Raw genomic sequence first — 11,156 nt, 5'->3', positions numbered from 1 at the left:
TAGCTCCCATACTCAGTTGTATACTTTAAGAGACAAATGTATTTTTTAAATGGGAGCTGAACAGAAAAACTGTGGTATTGAAGATAGCTCCCACAGGAAAGGAGCTGCAAATGTGACACCGTGCTGGCTGGTAGACTGCATGGGGACCTACTTACTACTGTAGCTGGGGTCTGCCTTCCTGCTTTCTTGTAGCCCCCGTACTCAGTGGTGTACCTTAACTGACAAATGTATTCCTTCAATGGGAGCTGAAAAGAAAAACTGTGTTATTGAAGATAGCTCCCACAGGAAAGGAGCTGCAAATGTGACACCGTGCTGGCTGATAGACTGCATGGGGACCTACTTACTACAGTAGCTGGGGTCTGCCTTTCTGCTTTCTTGTAGCTCCCATACTCAGTGGTATACCTTAACTGACAATGCATTCTTTCAATGGGATCTGAGCTGAATAAGTGTGGTATTGAAGATAGCTCCCACAGGAAAGCAGCTGCAAATGTGACACCGTGCGGACTGCTAGACTGCATGGGGACCTACTTATTACTGTAGCTGGGGTCTGCCTTCCTGCTGTATTGTAGCTCCCATACTCAGTGGTATACCTTAAGAGACAAATGTATTTTTTCAATGGGAGCTGAACAGAAAAACTGTGGTATTGAAGATAGCTCCCACACGAAAGCAGCTGCAAATGTGACACCGTGTTGGCTTCTAGACTGCATGGGGACCTACTTACTACTGTAGCTGGGGTCTATCTTCCTGCTTTCTTGTAGCTCCCATAATCAGTGGTATAACTTTACAGACAAAACGTAGTTTTTTCAATGGGAGCTGAGGAGAAAAAGTGTGGTATTGAAGATAGCTCCCACAGGAAAGCAGCTGCAAATGTGACACCATGCTGACTGATAGACTGCATGGGGACCAACTTACTACAGTAGCTGGGATCTATCTTCCTGCTTTGTTGTAGCTCCCATACTCTGTTGTATACCTTAAGAGACAAATGTATTTTTTCAATGGGAGCTGAACAGAAAAAGTGTGGTATTGAAGATAGCTCCCACAGGAAAGCAGCTGCAAATGTGACACCGTGCGGGCTGCTAGATTGCATGTGGACCTACTTAATACTGTAGCTGGGGTCTGCCTTCCTGCTTTCTTGTAGCTCCCATACTCAGTGGTATACCTTAAGAGACAAATGTATTTTTTCAATGGGAGCTGAACAGAAAAAGTGTGGTATTGAAGATAGCTCCCACAAGAAAGCAGCTGCAAATGTGACACCGTGCTGGCTGATAGATTGCATGGGGACCTACTTATTACAGTAGCTGGGATCTATCTTCCTGCTTTGTTGTAGCTCCCATACTCAGTGGTATACCTTAACTGACAAATGTATTCTTTCAAAGCGAGCTGAGGAGAAAAAGTGTGGTATTGAAGATAGCTCCCACAGGAAAGGAGCTGCAAATGTGACACCGTGCTGGCTGATAGACTGCATGGGGACCTACTTACTACAGTAGCTGGGATCTATCTTCCTGCTTTCTTGTAGCTCCCATACTCAGCGGTATACCTTAACTGACAGATGTATTCTTTCAATGGGAGCTGAACAGAAAAAGTGTGGTATTGAAGATAACTCCCACAGGAATGGAGCTGCAAATGTGACACCGTGCTGGCTGATAGAGTGCATGGGGACCTACTTACTACTGTAGCTGGTGTCTGCCTTCCTGCTTTCTTGTAGCCCCCATACTCAGTGGTATACCTTAACTGACAAATGTATTCTTTCAATGGGAGCTGAAGAAAAGAGTGTGGTATTGAAGATAGCTCCCACAGGAAAGCAGCTGCAAATGTGACACCGTGCTGGCTGATAGACTGCATGGGGACCTACTTACTACTGTAGCTGGGGTCAGTCTTCCTGCTTTCTTGTAGCTCCCATACTCAGCGGTATACCTTAACTGACACATGTATTCTTTCAATGGGAGCTGAACAGAAAAACTGTGGTATTGAAGATAGCTCCCACAGGAAACCAGCTGCAAATGTGACACCGTGCTGGCTGATAGACTGCATGGGGACCTACTTACTACTGTAGCTGGGGTCTATCTTCCTGCTTTCTTGTAGCTCCCATACTCAGTGGTATAACTTTACAGACAAAACGTAGTTTATTCAATGGGAGCTGAGGAGAAAAAGGTGGTATTGAAGATAGCTCCCACAGGAAAGGAGCTGCAAATGTGACACCGTGCTGTCTGATAGACTGCATGGGGACCTACTTACTACTGTAGTTGGTTTCTGCCTTCCTGCTTTCTTGTAGTCCCCGTAGTCAGTGGTATACCTTAACTGAAAAATGTATTCTTTCAATGGGAGCTGAGGAGAAAAAGTGTGGTATTGAAGATAGCTCCCACAGGAAAGCAGCTGCAAATGTGACACCGTGCTGGCTGCTAGACTGCATGGGGACCTACTTACTACTGTAGCTGGGGTCTGCCTTCCTGCTTTCTTGTAGCTCCCATACTCAGCGGTATACCTTAACTGACAGATGTATTCTTTCAATGGGAGCTGAACAGAAAAACTGTGGTATTGAAGATAGCTCCCACAGGAAAGCAGCTGCAAATGTGACACCGTGCTGGCTGATAGACTGCATGGGGACCTACTTACTACAGTAGCTGGGATCTATCTTCCTGCTTTCTTGTAGCTCCCATACTCTGTTGTATACCTTAAGAGACAAATGTATTTTTTCAATGGGAGCTGAACAGAAAACGTGTGGTATTGAAGATAGCTTCCACAGGAAAGGAGCTGCAAATGTGACACCGTGCTAGCTGATAGACTGCATGGGGACCTACTTCTTACAGTAGCTGGGATCTATCTTCCTGCTTTCTTGTAGCTCCCATAGTCAGTGGTATACCTTAACTGACAAATGTATTTTTTCAATGGGAGCTGAACAGAAAAACTGTGGTATTGAAGATAGCTCCCACAGGAAAGGAGCTGCAAATGTGACACCGTGCTGGCTGATAGACTGCATGGGGACCTACTTACTACAGTAACTGGGGTCTGCCTTCCTGCTGTATTGTAGCTCCCATACTCAGTGGTATACCTTAAGAGACAAATGTATTTTTTCAATGGTAGCTGAACAGAAAAACTGTGGTATTGAAGATAGCTCCCACAAGAAAGCAGCTGCAAATGTGACACCGTGCTGGCTGATAGATTGCATGGGGACCTACTTATTACAGTAGCTGGGATCTATCTTCCTGCTTTCTTGTAGCTCCCATACTCAGTGGTATACCTTAACTGACAAATGTATTCTTTCAATGGGAGCTGAGGAGAAAAAGTGTGGTATTGAAGATAGCTCCCACAGGAAAGCAGCTGCAAATGTGACACCGTGCTGGCTGGTAGACTGCATGGGGACCTACTTACTACTGTAGCTGGGGTCTGCCTTCCTGCTTTCTTGTAGCTCCCATACTCAGCGGTATACCTTAACTGACAGATGTATTCTTTCAATGGGAGCTGAACAGAAAAACTGTGGTATTGAAGATAGCTCCCACAGGAAAGCAGCTGCAAATGTGACACCGTGCTGGCTGATAGACTGCATGGGGACCTACTTACTACTGTAGCTGGGGTCTATCTTCCTGCTTTCTTGTAGCTCCCATACTCAGTGGTATAACTTTACAGACAAAACGTAGTTTATTCAATGGGAGCTGAACAGAAAAACTGTGGTATTGAAGATAGCTCCCACAGGAAAGGAGCTGCAAATGTGACACCGTGCTGTCTGATAGACTGCATGGGGACCTACTTACTACTGTAGTTGGTTTCTGCCTTCCTGCTTTCTTGTAGTCCCCGTAGTCAGTGGTATACCTTAACTGAAAAATGTATTCCTTCAATGGGAGCTGAGGAGAAAAAGTGTGGTATTGAAGATAGCTCCCACAGGAAAGCAGCTGCAAATGTGACACCGTGCTGGCTGCTAGACTGCATGGGGACCTACTTACTACTGTAGCTGGGGTCTGCCTTCCTGCTGTATTGTAGCTCCCACACTCAGCGGTATACCTTAACTGACAGATGTATTCTTTCAATGGGAGCTGAACAGAAAAACTGTGGTATTGAAGATAGCTCCCACAGGAAACCAGCTGCAAATGTGACACCGTGCTGGCTGATAGACTGCATGGGGACCTACTTACTACAGTAGCTGGGATCTATCTTCCTGCTTTCTTGTAGCTCCCCTACTCAGTTGTATACCTTAACTGACAAATGTATTTTTTCAATGGGAGCTGAACAGAAAAACTGTGGTATTGAAGATAGCTCCCACAGGAAAGGAGCTGCAAATGTGACACCGTGCTGGCTGGTAGACTGCATGGGGACCTACTTACTACTGTAGCTGGGGTCTGCCTTCCTGCTTTCTTGTAGCCCCCGTACTCAGTGGTGTACATTAACTGACAAATGTATTCCTTCAATGGGAGCTGAAAAGAAAAACTGTGGTATTGAAGATAACTCCCACAGGAATGGAGCTGCAAATGTGACACCGTGCTGGCTGATAGAGTGCATGGGGACCTACTTACTACTGTAGCTGGGGTCTGCCTTCCTGCTTTCTTGTAGCCCCCATACTCAGTGGTATACCTTAACTGACAAATGTATTCTTTCAATGGGAGCTGAAGAAAAGAGTGTGGTATTGAAGATAGCTCCCACAGGAAAGCAGCTGCAAATGTGACACCGTGCTGGCTGATAGACTGCATGGGGACCTACTTACTACAGTAGCTGGGATCTATCTTCCTGCTTTCTTGTAGCTCCCATACTCTGTTGTATGCCTTAACTGACAAATGTATTCTTTCAGTGGGAGCTGAACAAAAAAGTGTGGTATTGAAGATAGCTCCCACACGAAAGCAGCTGCAAATGTGACACCGTGCTGGCTGATAGACTGCATGGGGACCTACTTACTACTGTAGCTGGGGTCTATCTTCCTGCTTTCTTGTAGCTCCCATACTCAGTGGTATAACTTTACAGACAAAACGAAGTTTTTTCAATGGGAGCTGAGGAGAAAAAGTGTGGTATTGAAGATAGCTCCCACAGGAAAGGAGCTGCAAATGTGACACCGTGCTGGCTGCTAGACTGCATGGGGACCTACTTACTACAGTAGCTGGGGTCTGCCTTCCTGCTTTCTTGTAGCTCCCATACTCAGCGGTATACCTTAACTGACAGATGTATTCTTTCAATGGGAGCTGAACAGAAAAACTGTGGTATTGAAGATAGCTCCCACAAGAAAGCAGCTGCAAATGTGACACCGTGCTGGCTGATAGATTGCATGGGGACCTACTTATTACAGTAGCTGGGATCTATCTTCCTGCTTTCTTGTAGCTCCCATACTCAGTGGTATACCTTAACTGACAAATGTATTCTTTCAATGGGAGCTGAGGAGAAAAAGTGTGGTATTGAAGATAGCTCCCACAAGAAAGCAGCTGCAAATGTGACACCGTGCTGGCTGATAGATTGCATGGGGACCTACTTATTACAGTAGCTGGGATCTATCTTCCTGCTTTGTTGTAGCTCCCATACTCAGTGGTATACCTTAACTGACAAATGTATTCTTTCAAAGCGAGCTGAGGAGAAAAAGTGTGGTATTGAAGATAGCTCCCACAGGAAAGGAGCTGCAAATGTGACACCGTGCTGGCTGATAGACTGCATGGGGACCTACTTACTACAGTAGCTGGGATCTATCTTCCTGCTTTCTTGTAGCTCCCATACTCAGCGGTATACCTTAACTGACAGATGTATTCTTTCAATGGGAGCTGAACAGAAAAAGTGTGGTATTGAAGATAACTCCCACAGGAATGGAGCTGCAAATGTGACACCGTGCTGGCTGATAGAGTGCATGGGGACCTACTTACTACTGTAGCTGGTGTCTGCCTTCCTGCTTTCTTGTAGCCCCCATACTCAGTGGTATACCTTAACTGACAAATGTATTCTTTCAATGGGAGCTGAAGAAAAGAGTGTGGTATTGAAGATAGCTCCCACAGGAAAGCAGCTGCAAATGTGACACCGTGCTGGCTGATAGACTGCATGGGGACCTACTTACTACTGTAGCTGGGGTCAGTCTTCCTGCTTTCTTGTAGCTCCCATACTCAGCGGTATACCTTAACTGACACATGTATTCTTTCAATGGGAGCTGAACAGAAAAACTGTGGTATTGAAGATAGCTCCCACAGGAAACCAGCTGCAAATGTGACACCGTGCTGGCTGATAGACTGCATGGGGACCTACTTACTACTGTAGCTGGGGTCTATCTTCCTGCTTTCTTGTAGCTCCCATACTCAGTGGTATAACTTTACAGACAAAACGTAGTTTATTCAATGGGAGCTGAGGAGAAAAAGGTGGTATTGAAGATAGCTCCCACAGGAAAGGAGCTGCAAATGTGACACCGTGCTGTCTGATAGACTGCATGGGGACCTACTTACTACTGTAGTTGGTTTCTGCCTTCCTGCTTTCTTGTAGTCCCCGTAGTCAGTGGTATACCTTAACTGAAAAATGTATTCTTTCAATGGGAGCTGAGGAGAAAAAGTGTGGTATTGAAGATAGCTCCCACAGGAAAGCAGCTGCAAATGTGACACCGTGCTGGCTGCTAGACTGCATGGGGACCTACTTACTACTGTAGCTGGGGTCTGCCTTCCTGCTTTCTTGTAGCTCCCATACTCAGCGGTATACCTTAACTGACAGATGTATTCTTTCAATGGGAGCTGAACAGAAAAACTGTGGTATTGAAGATAGCTCCCACAGGAAAGCAGCTGCAAATGTGACACCGTGCTGGCTGATAGACTGCATGGGGACCTACTTACTACAGTAGCTGGGATCTATCTTCCTGCTTTCTTGTAGCTCCCATACTCTGTTGTATACCTTAAGAGACAAATGTATTTTTTCAATGGGAGCTGAACAGAAAAAGTGTGGTATTGAAGATAGCTTCCACAGGAAAGGAGCTGCAAATGTGACACCGTGCTAGCTGATAGACTGCATGGGGACCTACTTCTTACAGTAGCTGGGATCTATCTTCCTGCTTTCTTGTAGCTCCCATAGTCAGTGGTATACCTTAACTGACAAATGTATTTTTTCAATGGGAGCTGAACAGAAAAACTGTGGTATTGAAGATAGCTCCCACAGGAAAGGAGCTGCAAATGTGACACCGTGCTGGCTGATAGACTGCATGGGGACCTACTTACTACAGTAACTGGGGTCTGCCTTCCTGCTGTATTGTAGCTCCCATACTCAGTGGTATACCTTAAGAGACAAATGTATTTTTTCAATGGTAGCTGAACAGAAAAACTGTGGTATTGAAGATAGCTCCCACAAGAAAGCAGCTGCAAATGTGACACCGTGCTGGCTGATAGATTGCATGGGGACCTACTTATTACAGTAGCTGGGATCTATCTTCCTGCTTTCTTGTAGCTCCCATACTCAGTGGTATACCTTAACTGACAAATGTATTCTTTCAATGGGAGCTGAGGAGAAAAAGTGTGGTATTGAAGATAGCTCCCACAGGAAAGCAGCTGCAAATGTGACACCGTGCTGGCTGGTAGACTGCATGGGGACCTACTTACTACTGTAGCTGGGGTCTGCCTTCCTGCTTTCTTGTAGCTCCCATACTCAGCGGTATACCTTAACTGACAGATGTATTCTTTCAATGGGAGCTGAACAGAAAAACTGTGGTATTGAAGATAGCTCCCACAGGAAAGCAGCTGCAAATGTGACACCGTGCTGGCTGATAGACTGCATGGGGACCTACTTACTACTGTAGCTGGGGTCTATCTTCCTGCTTTCTTGTAGCTCCCATACTCAGTGGTATAACTTTACAGACAAAACGTAGTTTATTCAATGGGAGCTGAACAGAAAAACTGTGGTATTGAAGATAGCTCCCACAGGAAAGGAGCTGCAAATGTGACACCGTGCTGTCTGATAGACTGCATGGGGACCTACTTACTACTGTAGTTGGTTTCTGCCTTCCTGCTTTCTTGTAGTCCCCGTAGTCAGTGGTATACCTTAACTGAAAAATGTATTCCTTCAATGGGAGCTGAGGAGAAAAAGTGTGGTATTGAAGATAGCTCCCACAGGAAAGCAGCTGCAAATGTGACACCGTGCTGGCTGCTAGACTGCATGGGGACCTACTTACTACTGTAGCTGGGGTCTGCCTTCCTGCTGTATTGTAGCTCCCACACTCAGCGGTATACCTTAACTGACAGATGTATTCTTTCAATGGGAGCTGAACAGAAAAACTGTGGTATTGAAGATAGCTCCCACAGGAAACCAGCTGCAAATGTGACACCGTGCTGGCTGATAGACTGCATGGGGACCTACTTACTACAGTAGCTGGGATCTATCTTCCTGCTTTCTTGTAGCTCCCCTACTCAGTTGTATACCTTAACTGACAAATGTATTTTTTCAATGGGAGCTGAACAGAAAAACTGTGGTATTGAAGATAGCTCCCACAGGAAAGGAGCTGCAAATGTGACACCGTGCTGGCTGGTAGACTGCATGGGGACCTACTTACTACTGTAGCTGGGGTCTGCCTTCCTGCTTTCTTGTAGCCCCCGTACTCAGTGGTGTACATTAACTGACAAATGTATTCCTTCAATGGGAGCTGAAAAGAAAAACTGTGGTATTGAAGATAACTCCCACAGGAATGGAGCTGCAAATGTGACACCGTGCTGGCTGATAGAGTGCATGGGGACCTACTTACTACTGTAGCTGGGGTCTGCCTTCCTGCTTTCTTGTAGCCCCCATACTCAGTGGTATACCTTAACTGACAAATGTATTCTTTCAATGGGAGCTGAAGAAAAGAGTGTGGTATTGAAGATAGCTCCCACAGGAAAGCAGCTGCAAATGTGACACCGTGCTGGCTGATAGACTGCATGGGGACCTACTTACTACAGTAGCTGGGATCTATCTTCCTGCTTTCTTGTAGCTCCCATACTCTGTTGTATGCCTTAACTGACAAATGTATTCTTTCAGTGGGAGCTGAACAAAAAAGTGTGGTATTGAAGATAGCTCCCACACGAAAGCAGCTGCAAATGTGACACCGTGCTGGCTGATAGACTGCATGGGGACCTACTTACTACTGTAGCTGGGGTCTATCTTCCTGCTTTCTTGTAGCTCCCATACTCAGTGGTATAACTTTACAGACAAAACGAAGTTTTTTCAATGGGAGCTGAGGAGAAAAAGTGTGGTATTGAAGATAGCTCCCACAGGAAAGGAGCTGCAAATGTGACACCGTGCTGGCTGCTAGACTGCATGGGGACCTACTTACTACAGTAGCTGGGGTCTGCCTTCCTGCTTTCTTGTAGCTCCCATACTCAGCGGTATACCTTAACTGACAGATGTATTCTTTCAATGGGAGCTGAACAGAAAAACTGTGGTATTGAAGATAGCTCCCACAGGAAAGCAGCTGCAAATGTGACACCGTGCTGGCTGATAGACTGCATGGGGAACTACTTACTACAGTAGCTGGGATCTATCTTCCTGCTTTCTTGTAGCTCCCATACTCAGTTGTATACCTTAAGAGACAAATGTATTTTTTCAATGGGAGCTGAGGATAAAAAGTGTGGTATTGAAGATAGCTCCCACAGGAAAGGAGCTGCAAATGTGACACCGTGCTGGCTGGTAGACTGCATGGGGACCTACTTACTACTGTAGCTGGGGTCTGCCTTCCTGCTTTCTTGTAGCCCCCGTACTCAGTGGTGTACCTTAACTGACAAATGTATTCTTTCAATGGGAGCTGAACAGAAAAACTGTGGTATTGAATATAGCTCCCAAAGGAAAGGAGCTGCAAATGTGACACCGTGCTGGCTGCTAGACTGCATGGGAACCTACTTACTACAGTAGCTGGGGTCTGCCTTCCTGCTATCTTGTAGCTCCCATACTCAGTGGTATACCTTAACTGACAATGCATTCTTTCAATGGGTTCTGAGCTGAATAAGTGTGGTATTGAAGATAGCTCCCACAGGAAAGCAGCTGCAAATGTGACACCGTGCGGACTGCTAGACTGCATGGGGACCTACTTACTACTGTAGCTGGGGTCTGCCTTCCTGCTGTATTGTAGCTCCCATACTCAGTGGTATACCTTAAGAGACAAATGTATTTTTTCAATGGGAGCTGAACAGAAAAACTGTGGTATTGAAGATAGCTCCCACAGGAAAGGAGCTGCAAATGTGACACCCTGCTGACTGCTAGACTGCATGGGGACCTACTTACTACTGTAGCTGGGGTCTATCTTCCTGCTTTCTTGTAGCTCCCATACTCAGTGGTATAACTTTACATACAAAACGTAGTTTTTTCAATGGGAGCTGAACAGAAAAACTGTGGTATTGAAGATAGCTCCCACAGGAAAGCAGCTGCAAATGTGACACCATGCTGGCTGATAGACTGCATGGGGACCTACTTACTACAGTAGCTGGGATCTATCTTCCTGCTTTCTTGTAGCTCCCATACTCTGTTGTATACCTTAAGAGACAAATGTATTTTTTCAATGGGAGCTGAACAGAAAAAGTGTGGTATTGAAGATAGCTCCCACAGGAAAGCAGCTGCAAATGTGACACCGTGCGGGCTGCTAGACTGCATGTGGACCTACTTACTACTGTAGCTGGGGTCTGCCTTCCTGCTTTCTTGTAGCTCCCATACTCAGTGGTATACCTTAAGAGACAAATGTATTTTTTCAATGGGAGCTGAACAGAAAAACTGTGGTATTGAAGATAGCTCCCACAGGAAAGGAGCTGCAAATGTGACACCGTGCTGGCTGGTAGACTGCATGGGGACCTACTTACTACTGTAGCTGGGGTCTGCCTTCCTGCTTTCTTGTAGCCCCCGTACTCAGTGGTGTACATTAACTGACAAATGTATTCCTTCAATGGGAGCTGAAAAGAAAAACTGTGGTATTGAAGATAACTCCCACAGGAATGGAGCTGCAAATGTGACACCGTGCTGGCTGATAGAGTGCATGGGGACCTACTTACTACTGTAGCTGGGGTCTGCCTTCCTGCTTTCTTGTAGCCCCCATACTCAGTGGTATACCTTAACTGACAAATGTATTCTTTCAATGGGAGCTGAAGAAAAGAGTGTGGTATTGAAGATAGCTCCCACAGGAAAGCAGCTGCAAATGTGACACCGTGCTGGCTGATAGACTGCATGGGGACCTACTTACTACAGTAGCTGGGATCTATCTTCCTGCTTTCTTG

Source organism: Colius striatus, unplaced genomic scaffold (assembly GCF_028858725.1).
Source record: "Colius striatus isolate bColStr4 unplaced genomic scaffold, bColStr4.1.hap1 scaffold_47, whole genome shotgun sequence".
In the NCBI taxonomy this organism is placed as follows: Eukaryota; Metazoa; Chordata; class Aves; order Coliiformes; family Coliidae; genus Colius; species Colius striatus.
The sequence above is the reverse complement of the archived record's forward strand: the minus strand, read 5'-3'. Positions refer to the sequence as shown.